At 43.2% G+C, this 26,905-nt stretch overlaps 1 protein-coding gene across 16 annotated transcripts in view; it reads left to right on the top strand.

Moving 5' to 3' along the window:
* LOC115176904 (ras/Rap GTPase-activating protein SynGAP) overlaps positions 1-26,905 on the top strand; it is a 114,774-nt gene that overhangs the window by 29,366 nt on the left and 58,503 nt on the right. The window contains exon 1 of one of the 16 annotated variants that reach the window (XM_029737283.1): positions 23,537-23,557. The exons of the other annotated variants lie outside the window; for them this stretch is intronic. The gene's annotated coding sequence lies outside the window, so the exon portion shown is untranslated. Of the gene's footprint in view, positions 1-23,536; positions 23,558-26,905 lie in introns of those variants that run through there. 16 annotated transcript variants of the gene reach the window in all.

The raw sequence follows: 26,905 nt of genomic DNA, 5'->3' as shown, positions 1-26,905 counted from the left end.
AGAGGGAATCTGGCTTGAATAGCAGTTGCTGCATTATGGTAGAGGTACTGTATCTATGCTATGTTGAATTGTTGCAATTACAGTAGCATGCATAATGAAAACTCTAAACACTATAGAGTAAAAAGTGGTAGTATGTTGTGTACTGCTGCAAAATGTTAGATGCCACGTTTCTGAGTCATTCAGCCATAAAGGGAAGTTATTGAAACTGTGTAGCTGGGGTTGTTTCTGTAATGTAGGGCGTTTGTGTATTTACTGGCAGAGTAAGTTACATTTGTGTTTACTTGTCATTTTGGGCAGCTCAAAGAGCAGGTCTGACCTACCACAAAACCCCTGTTTACCATATCAGATGTTAACCAAGTGAAACTCAGGCTGTTTCAAGCAGACCACCATAGTCCCTGTGCCCAAGGAAGCAAAGGTAACCTGCCTAAATTATTACCGCCCCGTAGCACTCACGTCGGTAGCCATGAAGTGCTTTGAAACGTTGGTCATGGCTCACATCAACAGCATCCTCCCGGATACCCTAGACCCACTCCAATTCGCATACCGCCCCAACAGATCCACTCCACACTGCTCTTTCCCACCTGGACAAAAATAACACCTATGTGAGAATGCTGTTCATTGACTATCCCTCAATGTGAGCAAGACAAAGGAGCTGATCGTGGACTACAGGAAAAGGCATGCTGAACAGGCCCCCATTAACATCGACGGGGCTGTAGTGGAGCGGGTAGAGAGTGTTAAGTTCCTTGGTGTCCACATCACCAACGAACCATCATGGTCCAAACACACCAAGACAGTCGTGAAGAGGGCACGACAAAACCTTTTCCCCCTCAGGAGACTGAAAATATCTGGAATGGGTCCCCAGATCCTCAAAAAGCTGCACCGTCGAGAGCAACTGCCCGGCATCTGACCGTAAGGCGATACAGAGGGTAGTGTGAACAGCCCAGTACATCACTGGGGCCAAGCTTCCTGCCATCCAGGACATATATAATAGGCGGTGTCAGAGGAAAGCCCATAAAATTGTCAGACTCCAGTCACCCAAGTCATACACTGTTTTTTCTGCTACTGCATGGCAAGCAGTACCGAGGTGCCAAGTCTAGGACCAAAAGGCTCCTGAACAGCTTCTACCCCCAAGCCATTAGACCGCTGAACAACTAATCAAATGGCCATCTGGCTATTTACATTTACATATTATCTATGCATAGTCACTTCACCCCTACCTACATGTACAAATTACCTCAACTAACCTGTACCCCCACACACTGACTTGGTACCGGTACCCCCTGTATATAGCCTCGTTATTGTATTGTGTTACTTTTTTTCATTTTTACTTTAGTTTATTTGGTCAACATTTTCTTATCTCTTCTTGAACTGCACTGTTGGTTAAGGGCTTGTAAGTAAGCATTTCACGGTAAGGTCTATACTTGTTGTATTCGGCGCATGTAACAAATAAAATTTGATTTGATAGAGCAAGGTCAGTGAAGGGACTTGATTATGTAATATAATGAGAGAAACAATCCTTTTAAATCTTTATTGGCACTGAAATGCACTCTCCTGATACTATTGGGTCTCTTGCAATAACGTTCAATAACATTCAAAGAGGTGCATTCTGGGCTAATAGAAGGAAAATGTTTTTTTCTCTCTCTTATTAACCTCATCAAAATTGGATGTGATTAAATGTGTTACATTTTGAAATTGACTTTCACCACGGCTGCGCAGTCATTGAGAGAAATCCATGTTATCTGAATGAATTAACCTCAGGCTAAATCACAACCATAATGTAGCTAGCTAACTGCTTATCTGATTGATAGCCTTTGGCTGAATGGAAATTCAATGTAAAAACATAACGTGTTGTTCGTATTTTCCCCCATTATAAACTTGTGTTCTCCGTCTTCTGGGACAACATTGTCATTTTGATATTTTATTTATAGGAGTTGTTCCACATCCCATGTTAAAGGTACAACACTAGCGTGTATAACTGAACTAATTTCTCCTCCAATAACTTTAAGGAAATGAATCATAAATAACAGTATAAATTATGGATTTTCCCCAGCCTTTTAACTCATTAAAACAACATGCAATGTCTTTGAGGTTCCACCAGGGCCAAAACAACTGTCAGGGTAAGAGTGGAACCCAGAAGTGGTTCATGTTTGCAGCATACTCCAGCAACCACCACTAACTCAGTACAGTTACCTTTCATTTTTTTAAATTTGACCTTTATTTAACTAGAGAAGTCAATTGAGAACAAATTTGTATTTACAATGACGGTTAACTGCCTTGTTCAGGGGCAAAACGACAGATTCTTACCTCGTCAGCTCGGGGATTTGATCTAGCAACCTTTCAGTTACTGGCCCAACGCTCTAACCACTAGGCTACCTGCCACCCCAAATGCATGTGCGTAGTTTGTATTCTCTAGCATTATATATTAGATTAGTGAGTCTGTTACTCACATTTATCTTTGTTTTGAGCAATTCAGCCTCCGTTGACCCCAAATATCTACAGCAACATTATGCAATACGATCCCATTAGCCAACCCCAATTATGCTATTCTCTGTTTGCTACCACATGGGAATACCAAAGGACACTTCAATATGTTTTAATTGCAGCAGGAAGCATACATAGTACTGTAGCAGTATCAACAACAGTATTGTTTGTTTTAGTGAGACCGTTAGTACTATATGAAGTTAACAGTACAGGATGACAGGTAGCCTGTGAGTCTGTCACTGAGGGAACGGCATATCTACCCCCAAAGCTGCCGCTTGTCTTTGGAGAGATTTGCTGAGTCATCTTGCTGTCTTAATGTTGGAACTCCGAATGAATACAAATGGAGCGCTACTGTAGCTTTGTTTAGCGGTTCGTGGACATGAGCAGGGGAACACTCACTGGGGAAAGGGGCAGAGAGAGAGAGAGAGATGATTCATGGAATTGTGTGCCTACTACACTAGAATCAATACTGTTTTCTGGCAACATTTTACATCGCTGTTCCCACACTTCTTCGAAAGGACGTATAGCTACTTCATGTGGAACAACTAATCAAATTATATTTCACTTAAAGGGAAGATTGTAGAATTATCCTTCCAACTAAAGGTCCCAATACGACATGCTGTATCACTTTACATTTGTATTTTGTGAGAAATGTATATTTTAACCGAATTTGACCGAAGTCTGATCGGAAAAGCGTTCGGAAATGTGACATGAAGAGGAGCACTACAGGAGTAGGAGTGAAACTAAAACAGTGAAGACCCATATCATACAGTCCTATTATTGTTTAAAAATATATATTTTGGCACTCTGAATGATGCCAATTTATCATCTGACCATATCATGTGATTTTTACTCTGTATCAGCTCATTAAAAAAAGAAACACCAATACAGCTCGCATTCTTTTAGCATAGCCCCTTTTCCACCCCTGGCTTGCCCCTACTAGCTAACCACTAGCAGCCTTGAAACACATCACTTATTAGCAGTTCAGCACATCAGCATTTCTCGTACTGTTACACAAAACCAAGATAAACCTTTACCATCATAGGAGACACTGAACATCTATAACCGAACTGGCTAAAACTCTGTTGTTGGCCGATTGTAGCTACAGCTAATGCCATGCTAACCTGAGTGCTACTACTAGCAGCAGTAAACCCAGGTATAATGGCTAAAACAAACATTGACTACCATGATATCCTGCAAAAAAGATGAGGCAGTTCAGTGTGTACTGCCGCCACCAACAGGCAGTTCCCTTCTTGACGTCAAAGCCGTAATGTTTTGTTGGTAAAGGAGTTTCTAATAAATGTAATGCAAAATATGTGTATTTTTTTTTCATCAACTTTTGCATAAAGAACTTTTGCATAAGATGGAATATCATCAATCTACATTGTTAGATTTGTGGAAATATATTGTGCAACCTTCCCTTTAATATGCGTAACAACCAGCAGTGTAGAGAGTGCTACTACACAGTAAATATGTATTCCTTGGGGCTGTATATTATTGAAAAATTAGGCAAATGTGATTTAAAGATAACGTTTTTATAATCAACATCTTAGCTACAATACATTTTTCAAGACGGGTCTTTTAGAATCCTCTATGTAATTGAAATTGAAAAATAGTCCCCCTTTAATAACTGATTACTGATCAATTGATCAATTATTAGGTAACAGAAATGACATGTTAAGAAATGGAGTGAAGCCCTATTGTAAATACCATGCATCAACTGGAAAATAGCTTTTTATGCAGAGCAGCTATGTAAATGTCGACGTTATGTAACATCAAGTGCTCACATATCCTGTGATATATCCTGAGGATGAAATAGAGCAATAACAATAATAACAGCAGTAGCAGCACAGCTCCTGGTTTGACTGGCAGTTGTCCATGGGTCTCTTGTGTAGGCTGGTTTCCCTTCCTCAGCCCTGAGTGTGTTAGTCAGCTTTCATACATTGGTTGGCTGTAGTCTTAAAAGACCTCATCTCTCTGCACTGAGACTAGGGTCAGGGATTTACTGCCACTTTCTTCAACTTCAATTAAACTCACTCTCAAATAGCCACCTGTCCCTTTAAATAGCTGGGCATCGGCATGCAAATAAACCCCTGTTTCAAATAAACACTGGGTCTACATTGATTGTTTACGAGGTTACTATGGACACAGCTCTGATTTTCCCACAGTCATGTGCATTACATTTTTAAATGTTTTATTCTATCATCATTGCTAGCCATGGTGACACCTAAAAGAAAACACATCAAATTCAAGCTAACAGTGAACAAATTCGCAGAGCAAAATTCAGGCGAAGCAACAGCCAGGCATTTTGGAATTGATCCAAAAAGAGTGAGAAAATGGCTGTCAAAAAGTTGAACTTCAACGTTTGTCTGAGGTGGATCAGAAGAGGGCAAGACTGCAAGGTGGGGGGAGGGAAAATGTTAGCGAGGAGCTGGAGGTGGAAATCTGTCTCTTATAAGCGGCGGTTGTGTTCAGTGATTGAAGCAAATAAACACCTGGGCTATTAATTGAAGTTTTACCTTAAATTTCTTTGATAGTTTCCTTCACCAAAGCCTGCTCTCCCCGAGGCCCAGAGGAAAAGAAGATGCCAACTTGGTAGTAGTCATCTTCTTTTTGCTGAGCATGTGGATTGGGAGTCTTTGGGCGGTGCAGTGTGCCTTTCGGTTTCACTTAGGAACCACTGGTGTAGATGAGAGTAGCCATTAACACAAACAATCATGCACACACAAATACACACAAACACACCAGTGGCGTACTGTAGGCAGAAATCCGTTGATGGCAGGGCCAGCAAAGATGTAAGCAGAGGTGGAAAAAGTACTCAATTGTCATACTTGAGTAAAAGTAAAGATACCTTAAAAGTAAAAGTGAAAGTAACCCAGTAAAATACTCCTTGAGTAAAAGTCTAAAAGTATTAGTTTTTAAATGTAGATAGGTACAGTAGTGGAAAAAGTACTCCATTGTCACACTTGAGTAAAAGTACAAAGTAAAAGTAAATGCTATAAATCAAATGTCTTATATTTAGCGAACCAAACAGCACAATTTCCTTTTTTATAACTTTTTTTTACAGCCAGGGCCAACTCCAACACTCAGACATCATTTACAAAGGAAGTATTTATGTTTAGTGAGTCCACCAGATCAGAGGCAGTAGGGATGACCAGGGACGTTCTCTTGATAAGTGTGTGAATTTGACCTTTCTCCTGTACTGCTAAGCATTCAATATGTAACTAGTTCTTTGGGGTGTCAAGGAAAATGTATGGAGTAAAAAGTACATCATTTTCTTTTGGAATGTAGTGAAGTAAAAGTAGTCAAAAATATAAATAGTAAAGTATAATAATAATAATAATAATAATAATAATAATAGATAGAGTTAGCCTAATTCACCATTCCTTTATGTTTGATTTGGTCTACACAGTTTATGTTCTGGTTCAATTTCACCTGTACAGTAAGCGCAGTAAGTACATCAAGAACATAAATATATAAGTTTAACCTCCCAAAATGTATTTTCCTGTAGCTTAGAAAGCAGCTTGTTTCTAGGACAAATCATTCAAAAGTTATACAGTGCCTTTGGAAAGTACACTGTGGCCTCCATCATTCTTAAATGGAAGAAGTTTGGAACCACCAAGACTCTTCCTAGAGCTGGCTGCCCGGCCAAACTGATCAATCGGGGGAGAAGGGCCTTGGTCAGGGAGGTGACCAAGAACCTAAAGGTCAATCTGACAGAGCTCTGGAGTTCTTCTGTGGAGATGGGAGAACCTTCCAGAGGACAACCATCTCTGCAGCACTCCACCAATCAGGCCTTTATGGTAGAGTAGCCAGACAGAAGCCACTCTTCAGTAAAAGGCACATGACAGACTGCTTGGAGTTTGCCAAAATGCATCTAAAGATTCTCAGACCATGAGAAACCAGATTCTCTGGTCTGATGAAACCAAGATTGAACTCTTTGGCCTGAATGCCAAGCATCACATCTGGAGGAAACCTGGTAACATCCCTACGGTTAAGCATAGTGGTGGCAACATCATGCTGTGGGGATGTTTTTCAGCGGCAGGGAATGGGAGACTAGTCATGATTGAGGCAAAGATGAACAGAGCAATGTACAGAGAGATCCTTGATGAAAACCTGCTCCAGAGTGCTTAGGACCTCTTGACAACACAGGAGTGGCTTCGGGGACAAGTCTCTGAATGTCCTTGAGTGGCCCTGACAGGGCCCGGACTTGAACCCGATTCAATATCTTTAGAGAGACCTGAAAATAGCTGAGAGAGCTTGAGAGGATCTGCAGAGACGAACGGGAGAAACTCCCCAAATACAGGTGTGCCAAGCTTGTAGTGTCATACCCAAGAAGACTCGAGGTTGTAATCACTGCCCAAGGTGCTGCAACAAAGTACTGAGTAAAGGGTCTGAATACTTATGTGAATGTGGTATGTTTTAAAAAAAATTTAACACATTTGCTAAAATGTCTAAAAACCTGTTTTTGCTTTGTCATTAACAGGTATTGTGTAGATTGATGAGGGGAAAAAAACAATTTAATACATTTTTGAATAAGGCTATAACCTAACAAAATGTGGAAATGGTCAAGGGGTCTGAATACTTTCCAAATGCACTGTATCGAGCAGGCCAGGGCAATTCCAGTCCTCGGGGCCTGATTGGTGTCACACTTTCCACCATCCCTAGCAAACACAGCTGATTTAAACTAATTGCATTCTAAACTGAAGATCATGATTAGTTGACTATTGGAGTCAAGTGTGTTAGCTGGGGCTGGGGCAAAAGTGTGACACCAATCAGGCCCCCATGGACTGGAGTTGCCCAGGCCTGCTATAGACCAAGGTCAAGGTCAAATTGCGGGTCAAATTGACCCAGAACATCATGGATGTCACTATTCCGGTAGCAGGTCTAATTTAATTGTAAAACATCTAATTATGGGGCCTACCGAGTGGCAAAGCAGTCTAAGGCAATGCATCGCAGTGCTAGAAGCGTTACTACAGACCCGGGTTCATTTCCGGGCTGTGCAACAACCAGCCGTGGCCCGGGTTAGGGGAGGGTTTGGCCGGTGGGGCTTTACTTGGCTTATTGTGCTCTAGCGACTCCTTGTGGCGGGCCGGGTGCCTGCAGGCTGACCCCGGTCGCCAGTTAAACGGTGTTTCCTCTGACACATTGGTGTGGCTGGCTTCTGGGTTAAGCTGGCGGATGTTAAGGAGCGTGGTTAGGCAAGTCATGTTTCGGAGGACGCATGACTCCACTTTCGCCTCTCCCGAGCCATTGGGGAGTTGCAGCGATGAGACATGATCGAAAATTGTGTCGAAAAAGGGGGTAAAATACAAAGAAACAAACAAAAAATTATAATTATGTGTTTTACAAGTTTGAAACCCATACTTAGGAAAGTAGATGAACGGTCATGGTGGAAGAATTACATTAATTTGTATTTTTGTGATTTTCAAACTCTAAGGGAAGAGTTAAATTGACAGTAGTCTGGTGGGTGAGAATATTATCAATTGTCAAATTGTATATGAAGAATCTGATGAACAGTGCAGCTTGGAATTGACATAGAGGCAGGGAAACGAAACATCCCAAAAAATGACTTTGCAAATTCTCCTACAGAGTCACAAGCAGGTAAGACGTGTTGACAGGGATTGGACTAGGAATGAAAAATGGCCCTGGATTTTTGACTCAGACTGGCACACCAACACCCCCCCCCCCCAGCGATATACCACAACCCACACCACACTTTATGTAAACAAGATTACTGAACTATATGTAGAATACTAACTAGTAAAATAGATGTAAAATAGAACAAGGGGAACGTGTTGCTCTTAGGAGGAGGCTGGCTAGAAGGAGCACATATTGGCACAATGGGGCTGGCAGCAAGGTGGCAAGAATCTCTGGAACCATCTGACCAGTAAAATAAATAATATAGGAAGAAATGTGTTGGTGAAAAGACTGGTGAGTAGGCAAGTCATTGAATAAAATTTAAATAAACATATTTCCTACCTCCTTAAATTTGCAATTTTTGCAGCAGCTCACTCCTCTCAGCAATGCCATCTATAAACAGGTCACTGTCCAGGGCCATTAAAACATCTTGCTCAGTAGCCATGAGCATAAAAGCCTCCAGGTGCTGTTGAGAGAGTGCTCCTGAGCCTACTCTTGATGAATTTCAGAGTAGAGAAGCTCGCGCTAGCAAGCTACCTGGGTTTCTGACAGGGTAAGTAGGAACTTGTAAGCAAGGCCCAGGATGTGGTATGCGTCGGTCAATAGGTTGTACTGACTAAGAATAGGGTAGCAACACAGTGGACAGTCCTTTCAAGATGAACAGCTCTTGTTCACCATCTCCATCTTGTCTTCATTTCCTTCAAGTCCATGATCCTCCTTAGTCCTGGTTGTGTATTCTTCAAATCCCGATTGTTTAACCTAGTCCACTGTTCTGCCAGACTCATGAGCTCACTCTGTAAATTGGCCACCGTTGCTCTGCTGTCAAATTTGATCAAACATTTGCTTAGTTCTTAAAGGGCTCTCTGTGGAAGGTCACTGGCACAGGATGTTAGCTGACTAAAGTTTTTAGGGTCCAGAAGAGCCATGTTGGCATACAAAGTGCCATTACCCAGAAATCGCCGATGGATGCTATCTATAACTGTATCCAGAATTTGATTATGGACACCAATCCTGTATGCACTCTCTGCCCCAGTAAAAGTCTCATCTTGTGCCATCTCTCCAGGCATGGTTTTCTTCTTTCGAGCCCTTTTTGTTGGCAGAGTGGTCTCTAACTCCAGCTCTGTTTCCTCATCCTGTTCCTGTAACTTCCTGTTGGCCCACTGAACAAATGTGTCTGCAGCTGCCTTCACTTTTTCAAAATCTCTTGCCATTCCTTTCAGCTGCTCCTCTGTAGACACAACCATACGATGCGCAGACAGAATGTCCATTCCATTTGTTTGAAGATATTTTGAGACTGGTGAGGTGACCTGAAATATTCTGAAGAATAGCTGAGCTGTAAGTATTGTTTCATACTTCAGCAACCCCTCAATGTATCCTTGTGCCTTGACCCGTGCAGTAGTGTTGATGTTTTTCTGATCTTGTATGGTTGAAAGATTGAGAAGGACATCAACATACAGACCCTCATCTGGATTTCCAAAACCTCCAAAGACCTTTAAGGCACTGTCTTTAGCCCACCAGCGTGTCTCTCCAATTGGAGCAAGACGTCTGTGTCTCGGGTCCTTGCTCTCCTTCTCCCAAATGTTCATCCTTTGGTAGGATTCACGGAAGAGCACAGCTATATTGTTAATGAGAGAAAAAAGTGACCCACTTGCCAAGACACGCTGTTGTGTCTGCCAAAACAAGGTTCAAAATCTGTGCAAAGCACCACACTGTAATGGTATGCGTGAAGGGCTGTAGGAAGTCAGGCGCAGGAGAGCAGATAGTTAGTAGCAAAATGGAGCCTTTTATTTGGCGACCCAAAAGCACACGGCACAAACTAACACGAAATACAAATAAGGGTTTAACATAACCCAGCGTAACCAGCCTAACGTGCGCATACATGAACAGATAAACAATCACTCACAAACAAACATGGGGGAACAGAGGGTTAAATAATGAACAGGTAAATGGGGAATTGAAACCAGGTGTGTAAGACAAAGACAAAACAAATGGAAAATGAAAAGTGGATCGGCGATGGCAAGAAGGCCGGTGACGTCAACCGCCGAATGCCGCCCAAACAAGGAGAGGGACCGACTTCGGCGGAAGTCGTGACACACACATGTGCTTGATTGGTGGACTTTGCAGAGAGCAGGGCAGAGAAGCCTTTATACTGGCCTTGCATACTGCAGGCTCCATCAGTGGAATTGCCATTGCACTTGCTGATGTCAAGCTTCATGTTTTCCAGTTCTTCACTCAGTACCTTGACAAAGTATTATCCAGTGGATGCCTCACATTTCACCACAGCAACAAGTTACTCATGGATGACGTTCGTCACATATCTGACTATGACAGAGCATTGATCTTGTGTTGTAATGTCCTGCGTAGTGTCAATCTGGACTGAAAACATGCCTGCTTGGTGGCCTGCATTGTGTGTTGGATGGTGGTAATGACGTTATCGATGTTAGTCTTTGATAATAGAGTGATTAGAGAGCCTCTACCCCCTCTTGACCCAGACTCATGCAGTGTTTTGCTTTTCTCTATGCAGGCAGTGAGATGCTCTTTCATACACAGGTCGTACTTTCCCAGAAGAATGATCATCTCTAAAAAGTTGGCATGGTCAATGCTGCTGTCATCTAGCGTATAAGCTGCTTCAGACTGCAGGCCTCTGTAGCTCAGATCCTTCTTGCCAATGACTTTAACAACATCTATAATGTGCTCTAACACTTACCTTCTTCTGTTCACTTGCTCTCTATGAGCAGACATCTGACTGCCGATGAACAGGCTCTCAATGCTACCTTTGGAGGACCTTAGAAAGTAGGCCTCAGCATAACTTCTATGCATAATGCTCTTCTCATGCTCTCCCACTCTCTGATGGATATGCTTCCAGTCTGACATTCCATTCATGAAAGGGCTGTTCTCTGTGGGCTTTACAAATGCCTTACAAATTAAGCAGAATAAAGCATGGTTCACTTCACTGTCTGACGGCCACTTCCTTTTGGTCCCATCTTTACAGAAGAAAACCGTCTGCACCACAGACTTTTCACACTTTTGTTGGGGATGGAAACTAAAAAACATATCTAGGTCCCCTGACGTCGGCCTCTTAAAATAATCACAAATTGGGGTGGCAGTGACATCCTGGCTCTGGCTCAATCTACATCTGTCCACTGCAGATGCACTATCCTCAACCTGGATGAGTAATTAGTATAAATTAGTATACATTTGTATATTAGTATAATATTATAACATTAAATAAAAAGTATGATGTTAATATAATAGTATAATGTTAGTATAATATTAATATATTAATTATATAATGTTAGTAGATTCATATAATTTCATATAATAGTATACTATATACCACTAGTATAATATTAATTCCAATTGGGCAATACAGCAGTTTAAGAAATACACAACCAATATTTATAATTTTTGTAGGTTTTGTTCCATCATTAAATTCTTGTGCAATAAAAATGGTCTACATTGGTGGTTAGTCTCTAATTTGTTAATGCTAGGCACTAATGTCAATAATCATAACCATTCATGCATAACAATGAGTTCAACATTTTGAAAGTTTGCTGTAGCGCGTCAACCTTTTTTTACTGTCCCGCCCCATCCAGGCTGTGATTGGTCGGTTCACGAAAAGTGACATTGCCGAGCGCTTGTTTCAACAAAAGGCACCTGATATAGCTAAATAGCCAGCTAGCCAAACCCAAACATTGCTTATCTTATCCCTATTGTCTTCTGCCTTACCGCTTCAGCTACAAAACCTTGACTAACAGTTGAATGGGTATCGCTGGGCTCAATTCGCTGCTCTCTCTCCTCTCTGCTGCCAGTGCCTTCAGGCTCACTAGGCTCACTAGGCTGAGATGATTGACTGGTAATGGCGCCAAATTAATAATTTGTTATTTTAAAACATTTGACTGCATCAGCCTCAAGGGACTTCAACCTCTTCTCTCTCCGCTTTTCAGCACCAACTTTACATTTTTTTCTCTTTTTGTTTGTCCATCTTGCTCCACTGCACTATTTATCCAAATGTCACCACTTAACAGAGATGGGAAAGGGGCCCAGGACTGGACCAAAAGTAATTGGCTGGGAGAGCGAGGCTGACAGATGTAATACCCAACCGCAGTGTCAGTGGGCCGGCAGCCCACTCGCCTGGGCCAGTCAGACACACAGTACTTGGTTATTTTTATTTAAGCGGGGGCTGGGGTTATTTATATTTTGCGTTGCATCGGCCCCAATTGTCAAGCGGAAAATTCCGCTTGACAATGCTCCAGATGGCCAGTCCGTCATTGCGTGTTGATGTCTATATAGTATCAGAAAGAGCAGATTCTGCCGTTTCCAAATGACCTATCCTCGCCAAACAACTCTTAAAAATGACCCATTGAGCTGTTTTCAAAATACAACTTTTTGGCAGAATTACTGTGATTACTGTCAACACTCAAAGCACTTATATTTCAACTCAAAAGATGCCATTCTGTTTTTTTATGCATTTTCTTAAATTCATAATGTTCCTTAAGACCTCCAGGGGACCATGACACAACGTCCCAAGAACGTCTTATAAATGTCTTTGGGGACACCAGGAACTACACAAATCCTCCAGGGGACCTGAAACAATGTACTAAGAACGTTCAGGGGAACCTTCAGGGGTCAAATCTGGAGCTATAAAAAGGTCCCCCAGAGAACGTTACCTTGGGGCCATTGCACAACGTCCTAAGGACTAGTAAAATGAAAGTCATGAGCACGTCTGAGAAAGGTCCTGAGTGACGTCCTGGGAACTAGACCAAAGTACCCAAAAGAACGTTCCCTTGGGACCATCACGCAACATTCTAAGAAGGTCAATAGGATAACATTGCGCTGAGACCCTTTAGGGACCTAATAGGAATGTCACCGAATGTCCTCAGGTCATCTCCTGTTTGCTGGGATATAGACTAGAACGGTGGTCACCCACCTTTTCTTTGGTGAGATCACTTTCTGAGTCAAAATGCAAGCCGAGTGCAATTCTCTGCTGGGCACGGGAGATCAAGTACGCATATAATGTAGCCTTTTGTGTGATGTAAATGAAATTATCTATAGCCTAACAGTGAATGGGAAAATAAGTACAGGGCAAAGTTATATTTCCAATGAAATGAACCTCCTAAAAATGATTATTTCATGCATTTGGCTATTTTCATATATAGTAAGAGAAGTCTGATTTTCTCCATGTAGGCCTTTATATTTCAAAACTCGAGTCTCAAGCTAAGTCAGTGGCGACCCGTCATTCAGGGCAGGTGGGGGCAGAGTCTGTTTTGAGCCCCACCTGTTTAGTTAAAAAAATATATGTTTTGCATGTTATCTTGGCATTAATACGTGTCACATATCAGTTTGCATACAATGTAAAAACAAATTGAGTGGATAAAGCCGCATATAAATGTCTCTTTTTTGCATTCTTGAGTAAGGCAGCTCCAAAATGCAGGTGTTTCAGCCTGCTCAGTGCTTTCTGTGGAGGGACAGCCAGTGGAAAATACAGAGTTCAGGGGTTGGTAATCTTCTCTAGTTGCGCCGTGATTGGCTCAGTGTTCTGTCACTCATGGGGACACTATGTCATCTCAAAATATACAGGGAGAGCTAGAAAATTCAAACCCCCTTGGGTGCGGCCATAGATTTACATTAGAAGTGCCCATCCAAGAAGGCTCAAGGTCATTAGCCACAGATAAAATGACATCAATCCTTTCAATCCTTGTCTCATATGAAGAGAAATTATAGATAAAACGTATCGGTGCTCATTGGCCATTGGACATAAACATTACACAACAAGTTGGAAATCACAAATTCAACAATGAGTGGTTTGGAAGGAATCAGTGGCTGACTGCAAGCATTGCAAAGCAATCACTATTTTGCTTCCCCTGCCTGCTATTCGGTGGAGAGGGTGTGTGGTCCAAGTCTGGGTTTAAGGGTCTCTTTTCCAAGCTTAAAAGGATAAACATTCACACACAACACCATGGGCCCAAAAAGGTTGAATACACTGGCCATGCTGTCAACCCAGCATGACTTCTGCCGTGTTCAAAACAACTTGAAATTGAACGTTTTGAATGGTTATCCAATACGGAATTTCAAGTCGGGAACTCGGGCCTCTTTCTAGAGCGCCGACCTGAAGGTCACTGATGTCATGCCTGTTTTAGAGAAATGTCATCATCGAATATTGTAAGAGCTTTCATTGTCTGCTTATTCAGTATCCCCCCTGTATTTATCCTATGGTTCTGACATGGTGTACAGGGAGAATACTGTAAGAATGGCCCATGTTCTGAATTCTGTTGCTGTACATTTCAAAAGTTCTGATATACAGTTATATTGACAATGTCCGTCTTAGCTGGCTCGTTAATGTCTTAATCAAAATTATGGATTGCCTCTTATCCGCACATCGTTCCCTTATGCTATGGTTTGTACATCTCAATTGTCAGTAGAAACCACATTGTTTAAGCAAGTCAGCCATATCCGAGCTATGTTTTTTTTTAAATGCAGTAAATGAGGTTGAATGAATTGTTTTGCTGCCCGACAAGGCTCTGCTGATAGCCAGGTGTAGTGGTGGTAAATCACCCCATGGTGGTGAAAAGAAAGCTCCGCTGTTGGGACAGCTTTATGTAGGCCCTAACAGTTTGTGGGCACCGTTTGTCACCGTTATAGTGCAATTAATGTATTGTTTAGTGTTGTGTTATGTAGTGACTTAGCTGGCATGCATTAAAAAAATAAAAATGTGTTTGCCCCAACAAGATTTACATGCTAAAATCGCCACTGAGCTAGGTTATTTTAGCACTGGTAATAGGTCAGTTGTTGTAGCCTACTACTTGCCAGGCACATTCGAGCATAAATTGAAATAACTATTTCACTGGACTGATGGTCAGTCTCAGCGGAGGGAGAGAGTGCGAGTCGAAGTGGAGAAGTGTATTTCATGATTTCTGAAAGTGTTGAATAAAAACAGCGTTGCAGTGCTGAATAATAGATAAATAAATAAACACTCATAACAAACGCACCCCTTTGCTGTATTCTTTGATAATCTCTCTCTAGGCATGCTTTTGAAATCTTACAGTAGCCTACTCTACAGTCATTATCAATTTAAATTGTGGGCTCGTCAAAGCTGCTGTAGACATGGTGATCTAAGCCAGGGGTTCTCAAAAATAATATACAATGTAATATTATGAATCTACAATGTCTGTTCTTAACCCTGGGCAACATGGACCTGGTACTGTAGGCTTACAGGGATATTGGTATCCACAGTACTCTGTTCTTAACCCTGGGCAACATGGGCCTGGTACTGTAGGCTTACAGGGATATTAGTATCCACAGTACTCTGTTCTTAACCCTGGGCAACATGGGCCTGGTACTGTAGGCTTACAGGGATATTAGTATCCGCAGTACTCTGTTCTTAACCCTGGGCAACATGGGCCTGGTACTGTAGGCTTACAGGGATATTAGTATCCGCAGTACTCTGTTCTTAACCCTGGGCAACATGGGCCTGGTACTGTAGGCTTACAGGGATATTAGTATCCACAATAAGCCTATTCTCCATTAATTGTATTCTCCCCCACAATAAAAAACAACAACATAAATGTACTGTAATTTAAGCTTTAAAACTGCACCATTTTCTCTCTGCCTCATGAAAAAATGTGTAGAATTGTAGGATATTAGCTTTAAAGCTGCAAAAACAACAAAAATCTCTGCCACATGACAAAATGTGTAGAACTGCAGGAAATTAGCTTGAAAACTGCAAGATGTTCCCTCCGATGACAAGAGGCCTTTAAAACGTTGCTTCCCAGGGCCCGAGACTTGGTTCATCCAGCCATGCACTGCCGAAGTCATAGTAAAACTTCTGGTATGCTATTCTTATCTCACTGGAGTGGTGTTCTGATTATGAAGGGTTCCCTGATGAATTTGCTATCACAAAAGGTGTCCCCGGCCCCCAAAAATGTGAAAACCCCTGATCTAAGTTATCCAATTGACCAGCGGAATACCTACAGGTGCACCTGATTTAGCTCTCTTGGCCCTCTGCATAGGCAGAGTTTGTATCTTCAGACAAATAAAATTGTTAAAAATGGGCACACTTCGCTTACCCGGCATGCAGGGCAGATGAATCAAGTGCACCTATCGCATTATTGGCGAATAGGTTACTCCAAATATATATAAAAAAAAATAGCCAGCCTGATTGTACCTTTCGTTTAAGCTGCTGTACCAAAAGAGTAGTTATCTCTGCATCCTCCACAGAAATGTCATAATGGGCACTGGGTGGCTGTAGCACTGCCGTTTGACCAAATGAGACCGATCGGGGCAGGCAGGCAGTTGCGGCCTTCTTCATTATCCCATATGCATCGTTCTGAAAATGACTGTTGAGTTCCATAGTTGTCTGTCCAATATCTCGTTCCATTATGCCTGTAAATCCAAGTTGCTCCTAGCAGGGGCTACATTCCCCACTGTAGATGTAACATACGAGTCGCCAATCCTTGGTGGCAGTTTTCTGTTTCGGGAACTGGTAGCTAACATCCCAGTTGGGGATTCATCTGTAAGCTTAAGGATTTTATTGAAATCACCAACCAGGCCCACCCGTGCCTACGCCCCTGACACACACACACACACACACACACACACACACACATAACATCAACACCTTCTCTTGACATGAAATGTGTTCCAGAGCTTTAGTAGAGCAGCATATTCTTATGAGAAATAAATGCCATCATTCAGTTGTTACTACACAGCAACCCCCGCGACTCAGACTAGTATGTTCCGACACCCCCCCGCAACTCAGACTAGTATGTTCCGACATCCCCCGCAACTCAGACTAGTATGTTCCGACACCCCCCCGCGACTCAATCTAGTATATTCCGACACCCCCCCGCGACTCAGTCTAGTATGTTCCGACATCCCCCCCGCAACTCAGTCTAGTATGTTCCGACACCCCCCCGCGACTCAGTCTAGTATGTTCCGACACCCCCCCCGCGACTCAGTCTAGTATGTTCCGACATCCCCCCGCGACTCAGACTAGTATGTTCCGACACCCCCCCGCAACTCAGTCTAGTATGTTCCGACACCCCCCCCGCGACTCAGTCTAGTATGTTCCGACACCCCCCGCAACTCAGTCTAGTATGTTCCGACACCCCCCCCGCGACTCAGTCTAGTATGTTCCGACACCCCCCCCACGACTCAGTCTAGTATGTTCCGACATCCCCCCGCGACTCAGACTAGTATGTTCCAACATCCCCCCTGCAACTCAGTCTAGTATGTTCCGACATCCCCCCCGCAACTCAGACTAGTATGTTCCGACATCCTCCCGCGACTCAGTCTAGTATGTTCCGACACCCCCCCACAACTCAGACTAGTATGTTCTGACACCCCCCCCGCGACTCAGTCTAGTATGTTCCGACATCCCCCCCGCAACTCAGTCTAGTATGTTCCGACATCCCCCCCGCAACTCAGTCTAGTATGTTCCGACACCCCCCCACAACTCAGACTAGTATGTTCCGACATCCCCCCGCGACTCAGTCTAGTATGTTCCGACATCCCCCCCGCAACTCAGACTAGTATGTTCCGACACCCCCCCGCGACTCAGTCTAGTATGTTCCGACACCCCCCCCGCGACTAAGTCTAGTATGTTCCGACATCCCCCCGCGACTCAGACTAGTATGTTCCGACACCCCCCCGCGACTCAGTCTAGTATGTTCCGACATCCCCCCGTGACTCAGACTAGTATGTTCCGACACCCCCCCGCAACTCAGACTAGTATGTTCCAACACCCCCCCACAACTCAGACTAGTATGTTCTGACACCCCCCCGCGACTCAGTCTAGTATGTGCCGACATCCCCCCCGCAACTCAGTCTAGTATGTTCCGACATCCCCCCCGCAACTCAGTCTAGTATGTTCCGACACCCCCCACAACTCAGACTAGTATGTTCCGACATCCCCCCGCGACTCAGTCTAGTATGTTCCGACATCCCCCCCGCAACTCAGTCGAGTAGGTTCCGACATCCCCCCCGCAACTCAGACTAGTATGTTCCGACACCCCCCCACAACTCAGACTAGTATGTTCTGACACCCCCCCGCGACTCAGTCTAGTATGTTCCGACACCCCCCGGCAACTCAGTCTAGTATGTTCCGACATCCCCCGCGACTCAGTCTAGTATGTTCCGACACCCCCCCGCGACTCAGTCTAGTATGTTCCGACACCCCCCCGCAACTCAGTCTAGTATGTTCCGACCCCCCCGCGCCTCAGTCTAGTATGTTCCGACATCCCCCGCGACTCAGTCTAGTATGTTCCGACACCCCCCCGCGACTCAGTCTAGTATGTTCTGACACCCCCCCGCGATGCAGTCTAGTATGTTCTGACACCCCCCGCGACTCAGTCTAGTATGTTCCGACATCCCCCCGCGACTCAGTCTAGTATGTTCCGACACCCCCCCGCGACTCACTCTAGTATGTTCCGACACCCCCCCGCGCCTCAGTCTAGTATGTTCCGACACCCCCCGCGACTCAGTCTAGTATGTTCCGACACCCCCCGCGACTCAGACTAGTATGTTCCGACACCCCCCCGCGACTCAGTCTAGTACTGTATGTACCGGCAACCCCAACAGCTAATGCTAAACCAATCCAAAGGACCATATCTCTAACACAAGATGTCAATCATTTCTCTCCCTTATGGCTTTCATAAACCATGACTCTCTCCTTTTGCATATAAATGTATGCTTTTGCTCTTTGTGCATCTGAAATAGGTGCATGCCAGTTGCTACAAATTAGTTTGTGATTCGTCAATAGCCAAGAATCAGCACTTGTTACTGCTGTACTGTACATAATTAAATGGAGGGAGTTGAAATGGAGGGAGTTAGGAGTTGAAGAAAGCGACCAAGCAAAGGTAAAACAACCTTGGTCCTCACGTCATATACAAGAGCATTAATGCCAGTACATCCGCTTACACAAAAGAGGCAAAAATAGCTATTGACTGGAGAGTGTTGCTGAGAAATATAAGGACAGTGCGGTGTGGTCTTCTTGAAATCATAACTCTATGGAGCTATGAAATAGATTTTTGAAATTCTAACACTATAATGGATATTATATGTCATTATGATGGCCAACTTTCCTTCATGTAGTACAAATTGTATTAGAGCTTGCTCTAGCCCCTCTCTCTCTCTCTCTCTCTCTCTGTCTACGGTATGTCTCTCTCTCTATCTCTCCATCTCTGTTTATCTCTCCCTCTCCCCTCTCTCTCGCTCTCTGTCTGTCTCGCTCTCTCTCTCAGTCTGTCTCTCCCTCTGTCTGTTTCTCTATCTCTCTGTTTCTCTCTCTCCCCCTCTGTCTGTCTGTCTGTCTGTCTGTCTGTCTGTCTGTCTGTCTGTCTGTCTGTCTGTCTGTCTGTCTGTCTGTCTGTCTGTCTGTCTGTCTGTCTGTCTGTCTGTCTGTCTGTCTGTCTGTCTGTCTGTCTGTCTGTCTCTGTCTCTGTCTCTGTCTGTCTGTCTGTCTGTCTGTCTGTCTGTCTGTCTGTCTCCATCTCTCTGTTTATCTCCCCCCTCTCTCTGCCTGTCTCTAACACCTTTATATCAATGCCCCTATAGGTATGTATTGTATATCTATTATATCTCTCTCGGCTCTCTGGCTCTGTTCTCACACGTAGAGTGTCGTTACCAGGCTCTCCAGCTGCACTAGCCAGGATCTTAATTGAATATTTGCACACAGCCGTGTGCTGCAGCTCCGGAGGCACGTGGTTTTCCAGAGACAGAATACCGGTGTTGTCAGGCCAACACTCCCACTCTGACTGACTGTCACCTAAAGGCTCCACCGCGCTCTGTGATGCTAGAAAGGAGCTCATATACTTGGTCTATCAGTAAGTTATAGAGTAAGAATGGATGGGAGATGGGGAGATACAGTATTCACACCATATGGTGAGTGAATGGGATGTGGTAAATGAGTCAAGGCGATGTATGTGTTATGGGTGTGAGGCCGTAGGGTATGTACAGAAGGTGTGCGAACATCCATGCAAATGTCTTCACATGCAAGAGAATGCGTGGGCTTGTGTTGTGTATACTGCACTGTAATTGTGTGTGTGTTTATATGCCTGCTTGCACTGTGCCTGTGCGTGCGTGCGTGTGTGTGTGTGTGTACTGTACTGTACTGTAAACTGTGTCTGTGGCTCCAATGCGTTCCCAGTTTCCCAAGTTCCTGTGCCTGTGTCCACCACTGCCAACATCCCAGTTTACTCTTCAGCCTTGGCACTCCACCTAGCCAGGTGGCACTGTGCACGCTTCAAGTGTGTCCTTGTTTCATATCATTCCTCTTCCCTCTATCCTATCTGATGGAGAGTGATGGGGAGAGAACTATGGGAACAGGTTGGACATTTGTATTGCATGGAGTAAGCAAGGGATGTGAAAAGAGTAAATGACAGTGGTGAGAGAGACGGAAAGATTACTACAGTAGTACATCCGCCTTAGGATCACATCACTAATGGTAACCATGGAAATAATTATAGAGCAGACACACAGACAGTTAGAGAGAATGCAAGGGAGAGAGAGTAAGAGAGAGGCGGAGGGGGAGTGAAGGAGAGAAAATCTGTGTGTGTGTGTGGGAGGGGGTGTAGTAAATTGTTTTCTGCAATACTTAAATTAACCAATCCCTGTAATTCTAATAGCTCAGTAACTTACTATCTGTAATGCGATGGGTTAAAAAGTTGGCCCAAGCTTACAGTTGTCATGGAAACAGATCTAAGTCACCCTTTACCCCTTTGGAAATACCGATTGCTTTAAATATACTATAAAGTGCCGTCACTGGCGATGTCTTAAGTGACTGAAATTAAGAAATGGTTGGCTTTTTAGCTGTTGGTGATAAAAGAATTCCGCAAATTGTGCTTTGATGTAGGTCTACGTGAAGATAGGTATAGCGTTTTGTCACCATTACATTTGTGTTTGGGTACTTATGATGCATTCAGTTATCATTGGCTTTCTTTCCATGATATGTCCAGTTTTGTGCATTGAAACCATTACACCTACCCCAGATTTGTCTTGTGTCTCTGTGTGTGTTTTTCTGTATGCATGAGCAGGTTGCAGCTTTCGGTGTCATAGTCATATTGTTACGCTCATGCCTCCCACACACTTGCCCCTAGTGAACCTCTCATTCTCCCAGATGTGTGTGTGTGAGTGAGAGGGGGCAGGAAGAGAGTGAGAAAGGGGGTGGAGAGAGAGAGAGAGAGCATTCTGGGCACCTCATACTAGTACTGTACTTAAAATCACTCCATTACTCGACTCCCACACCCTTTCAAAACTGTCCTATCCCTTTAACAAAACTGAGATAGAGCAAGAGAGAGGGAGATGTGAAGGCAAAGCAAGGCAAGGCTTAAGTGCTGCTCCAACCATATACACCTGTGTGACACAATCTCGTTCGACATAGATTGGATAGGACTTCCATCAGGGAGAGGCGGATTACTTGAGGATGGACTATCATTTCTAGCAACTGGATAAGGGATGCTAATTTGGAAATATTCACCCGGTTATTCCATGCTGTAGGGCACTGTTCACTTTCGTTGATGTGTTGCTGTTTCGCTGTTATTTTTTTATTATGACGTTTGCGTTTTGATGGTCACCAATGATTCGTCCTTCCTGAACTTGCAAGAGTAGCCTGACCAGGCGCTGGCACAGCATCTGCTCTGCTGCTGGTTCAATATTCTCCGCCGATTTGGGAACTAAGAAAGCATCGGTCCATCAACGGAAAGAGGACTTCGAATATCTTTCCCCCTGCATAAGATTAGGACTTGTCGGAGCGCATCCGAACGCGCACTAGCCTATATCCAATAATTGGCACACAGGACAGTCGGACTTCGCCCCCCCGCGCCGCCCCACACACACACACACACACACACACACACACACACACACACACACACACACACACACACACACATACACAGCTGCAGATGTCATGGGTTGATATGCTTATTGTAAACAACAAAAACTACAAAACATTGAATTAACGAAAAAGTGTATTATTATTATTATTATTATTTATTTTAATCATTATTTTATTTTTCCAAAATCGAAATTGAGGTCTTGTAGAAAATATATCATCCACACCTGGACAACATCATTTTGGGGATAGAAGGCATACAACCCTTAAAAACCATTGCTCAATTACAACCAAAACATGAGAGAAATTCGCCTCAGTAGATATTCTGTAGGTTACCGAGGAAACGGCCGCGGGATTGGGGGCGAGGGCAACGGTGCGAGGGGACAGGGAGAGGCCGGGGAAGAGGAGCTCTCAGGGCGACTGCCTGCCGCGGAACAGCCGCTGCCGGTGCTGGAGAGCTTGGCTGGGGGGAGGTGGTGGAAGAATGAACCATACATCCGTGAGGAATTATAACAGTCGCTGATTTTGGAGACATAGCCTATTTCTAATTCTTCATATTTTTTCCGTGTGGATATACTACTGTAAGAGACGTCTACAAATTCAATCAAGTATAGCCTAGGATAGCTAATACGTTGGTGTTTATTTATGTGTGGGGAAAAGAATCATCCTTTATTCTCTGTGAGCTTACATGTGGCACTTTAAGGTCATGATAAATATATTTATGAGCACTTTTCAAAAGTATACAGCTTGAAGTTTAGACACTGCACCTTCTGAGAAGACTACTGCCTCACTTCCTTGACCTATACACAAATGCCAAGAGTAAGGCTATTCATTTCCCCCCTCCTAAATTGCACTAATAAAAATCTCTCATATTTATATCACTGAGTTAGAATAGATTTTTTTTCATGAGTGAAACGTTAAGTTGATCTAGAGATTCCTATTTCAAGATGCTTGGAGAGTAAAGTCTGGTAATCTAGTCATTTATATGTGTATTTATGTGTTGAATATTTATGTGTGGACAAAGTTGTTGATAGTTATTTGGCTCTTTTCGTTATTTGGCTGTATATTAGTTTTGATTAGAATATATTCTACCGTCTTTGCTTGCTGGTGTTATTTAAATCGGATTCTTTGCTTGAGAATTGACCTCGAGCACTGCCTGAGCAATATATCTGTATGGCCAACTCATAGTCTCAAACCTGCAGATGCTGAACTCAATGGGTGAGGCACTCACCTGCTTGACAGCAACCCAGACGAATGCACTTAGGCTATCAGGCAAATGCCATGACACACATTCACAATCACGTCCAGTGTCAGCAGATGCTCACTGACACCAATGTATTTAATTATTTATAGACACTAATGTCAAGGCATAGTGGAGGAGCATTGATTTACAACACGTTTGGGCCCAAAGGAATGTGACAACGACAACAATATCAAACAGACACTAAAACCTGTGGAAAACTATGGTAGCTCAAGAAAAAGTTGGATATCTAAAATTTACTTCGAATTGCCTCCATTTTTTGATTGTGGGCTGAGTAGACTTTGGACGTCTGAAGATACTTTAGAGGTCTGGGATCAAAGCACAACACCTCTCATCTTTTTTAGGTAGGAACCAACGCCGTCTTATTTCTTAGGTAGGAACCAAAGTCATCATCCGATGTTTCCTGTCCCATCTTGGTCATGGCCAAGTATATTGCATTCACCAGATTCTATTCAGGTTCTATACAGTAGGAACAGGCTATTGGATTGAATAGGCATCTCGTTTTGTTGTGGCATGCACACATGAAAGCATGTTGTCATGGTCCACTGTTCATGCATTACAGTCCGCTTTTATACTTTCCCAAATAATAAGACGATTGTAACATCTTGCACCAATATAAGATTAAACACTTGAGTTGTGCAAGTTTAAGGTGATAGTTCACCCTAAACTCAAATCAAACCACTTTGAGGTCTGAAAACATCTAGCAAACTTAGATTTTAGGGTGAACTATAACTTTAAATCTTACAAGGCTATCTCCCTCTTAATTATTGGCCCTGAATGGCTAGGCCAAGAGTAGAACATGCTCATTCTGGATATCTAGTTGAAAAATAGGAATATTTTATTGCCATGACAACGTATCCTTTCTGACATGCATCAAATTACACTAAGTAAGCTGCCGCTGCCTGCTAAGTGGCAAGCCTAAAAGCTAGACGTTGTTTGTTTATCTGTTAAATCATTCATCAATTAAAACTCAGAAATTACTCCTAAGTGCGCATACCATAGAAATAAAGAATTAGAACGGGTAAGGCCAAGTCAGTTTGACAGTATAGCTTACTCATTGGTACACCCAGTATTACCCATAACGGAACGTTGACTTGAATGAGGATATCGGTTCTATAGATTCTATGTCTATGGCTCAGACATCCTCTAAGGCATGGTCATACATGTGGAGACGTGACCTAAGTGTGTTGAAATATGTCAAGAAAGATCAACATAGAACTGCAATGGAGTATAGTGTATGTTGCACACAGGAGAGACGATCCTACGTTTGGAGTTACAGTTCTTGGATCAAAAGCTAACAGGTCTGCAGACCAGAATTCTATTAAAACAATGGAAAACATACAAAAAAGGCCCACAGCATTTCAGCACTATATACACACCCACTCCCTCTCCAGCCTCCATCACTCTGGCTCTTGTACTCCATCTCTCTCTCTCTCTCTCTCTCTCTCTCTCTCTCTCTCTCTCTACCTTTCTACCTCTTGCTTTCTTGCTTTTACTCTCCTGTCTTGCTCTGTCCCTCCCACTCGTTCTCACTCTATCCATCTCTCTCTCTCTCTCTCTCTCTCTCTCTCTCTCTCTCTCTCTCACTCACTCACTCACTCTCTCTCTCACTCACTCTCTCTCTCACTCACTCACTCTCCCTCACTCACTCACTCTCCCTCCCTCCCTCCCTCCCTCCCCATCCTCTCTCTCTGAGGGAATAAGCTGGAAGCTGTTGCCACCCACACGTTTCATCTTCAGCTTTCGGCTTGACATCAGATTTACATTCAGAAGGAAAAGAGTGCACCATTTCACATGCACAAACACATGCCAATGCAAACTGACATGTTCACACATGCATGTGCATGACAGTGCAAACTGTACCGTATGCACACAGGCACATGCGCACGTGCGTCATTGGCATCATGAATGCTGTTGGCGGTGTATACAAACGCATGCACAATTGCACATGAACGCACACATCATGTGCATCCTATTGTATCCGTGAACACGTTCTCAATATAAATGGTTCTATGGGTTAAAATCAGATGCAGTAACAGAAGACTGAGGACCCTATTGCTTTCTCCTCTATACGTTCCTCTAACCCTCCCTTCATTATGTAATGCCTAGTACTATTTCATATACTACTATACTATTTAAGTCAGTCTAAGGCAATATGTTTTTTACTGCTTTGCATTTGTCTGTCATTTCAGTAATGATAGTACTAGACACCGTATACCCCAGATATCATGAACAAAAAAACAAATTACATCAGCATGACTATAGATTTTCATTTCCCCCACATTTGGAGCATGTTTTCTCCCTCTGTTTCTTAGCGTTTGGAGGTGAGTGTGTAGGATGTAGTTTATAGGATCCTATGTGTCTTTTCTGTTCGCTGGCTTTGTTATGTGTCTATAACTCAAATGCCAGGTACTTGGAAAATGTTGCCATGGAAACTAAATAAAGAGCCCGGGTTTGGATCAGAAGGGACTGGGTGAGAAATTGAATGAAATGGACCTATTGAGTCCCTTTTACGGATGGCTTTTTAATGCATAATCATAAATAAATATTTAATGTGGTCGATTATTGCGGAACACCATTAAGGGGTTCGTATAGGACACAAATAATACTGGTGCTGCTGCAAAACATCCCACAATTCACGCTGCTCATTTGTCTCCACTTAAGGTAGAAGTTGCTCTAACAACCGATCTAAAATCAGATTACTAATCTCTTCATCATAACCTGGACCTTGTAGGGATGAAAAAAGATCTGACCCTATATCAGTGTTTAGAAGCAACTTCAACCCACTCATCTTGTCTCCACACTGAGCATGAAGTGTTATAGTAACATATGGACATGACTAAACAAGTGAGGATATGTGGTTACGTTTGACATGTATAAAAGAAATAGAGCCCGTACACTCATAAGCTCCACCGTCAAGGTATGTTTGTGAATAAAGGTACGTGGTAGAGCTTATGAGTGTGTGGGCTCCATTTCTTTTATACTGGCACTGCACCCCACTAAATGATGGGTCAGTTCCTTACCTTAACTCTTACCTTAATCATTTCAAATGTCAACTTCAATGGTGTAGGGACGTCCCAAGGATCCCGGATAGCAGAGACCCTAAAGGATGTACGTTTGATCACACTTGACTACATTTTACATGTGTCTGACTCACCCATCATAATACGTACATGATGCTCTTATGATTTCAATAGCATGATTCCCCTCTCCCCTCCTACTTCATAACATCTGATTTCAGTTCATACAAAAATGACTTACAGCTGCTATGACACGTGGGAGTATACTTTCCCAATACCAAGTGACAAGCCAGAACAGATCCCAGATGATCTTGTGTACCATGAACCATACACAACAGTGTTAGGTCCCTTGTCATTTATGTCTGCTTATGTCATTTCTAGAGCAGAAAATTGCAGCAGGAGGACATGTTTGTGGTAATTAAAAGTATGTGGGTGCCTGTTTCAAAAGGAATAGTCAAAAAAGAAAAAACAAGTGCAGGTATTTCCTTTTTCAGTATAGAACAGAAAATTGTCCATAATATGTCGTCTCTGGTCAGATATATATTGTAGCTCTGTTACGCACAAGCATACCATCTAGAATGAAGTATGCTAAAGCATTGGGCAAGTAGTATGCTTCTACACCTGCATTGCTTGCTGTTTGGGGCTTTAGGCTGGGTTTCTGTACAGCACTTT

This window comes from Salmo trutta, chromosome 37 (assembly GCF_901001165.1).
Source record: "Salmo trutta chromosome 37, fSalTru1.1, whole genome shotgun sequence".
Taxonomy (NCBI): domain Eukaryota; kingdom Metazoa; phylum Chordata; class Actinopteri; order Salmoniformes; family Salmonidae; genus Salmo; species Salmo trutta.
This window is presented reverse-complemented; position numbering and strand designations above follow the sequence as displayed.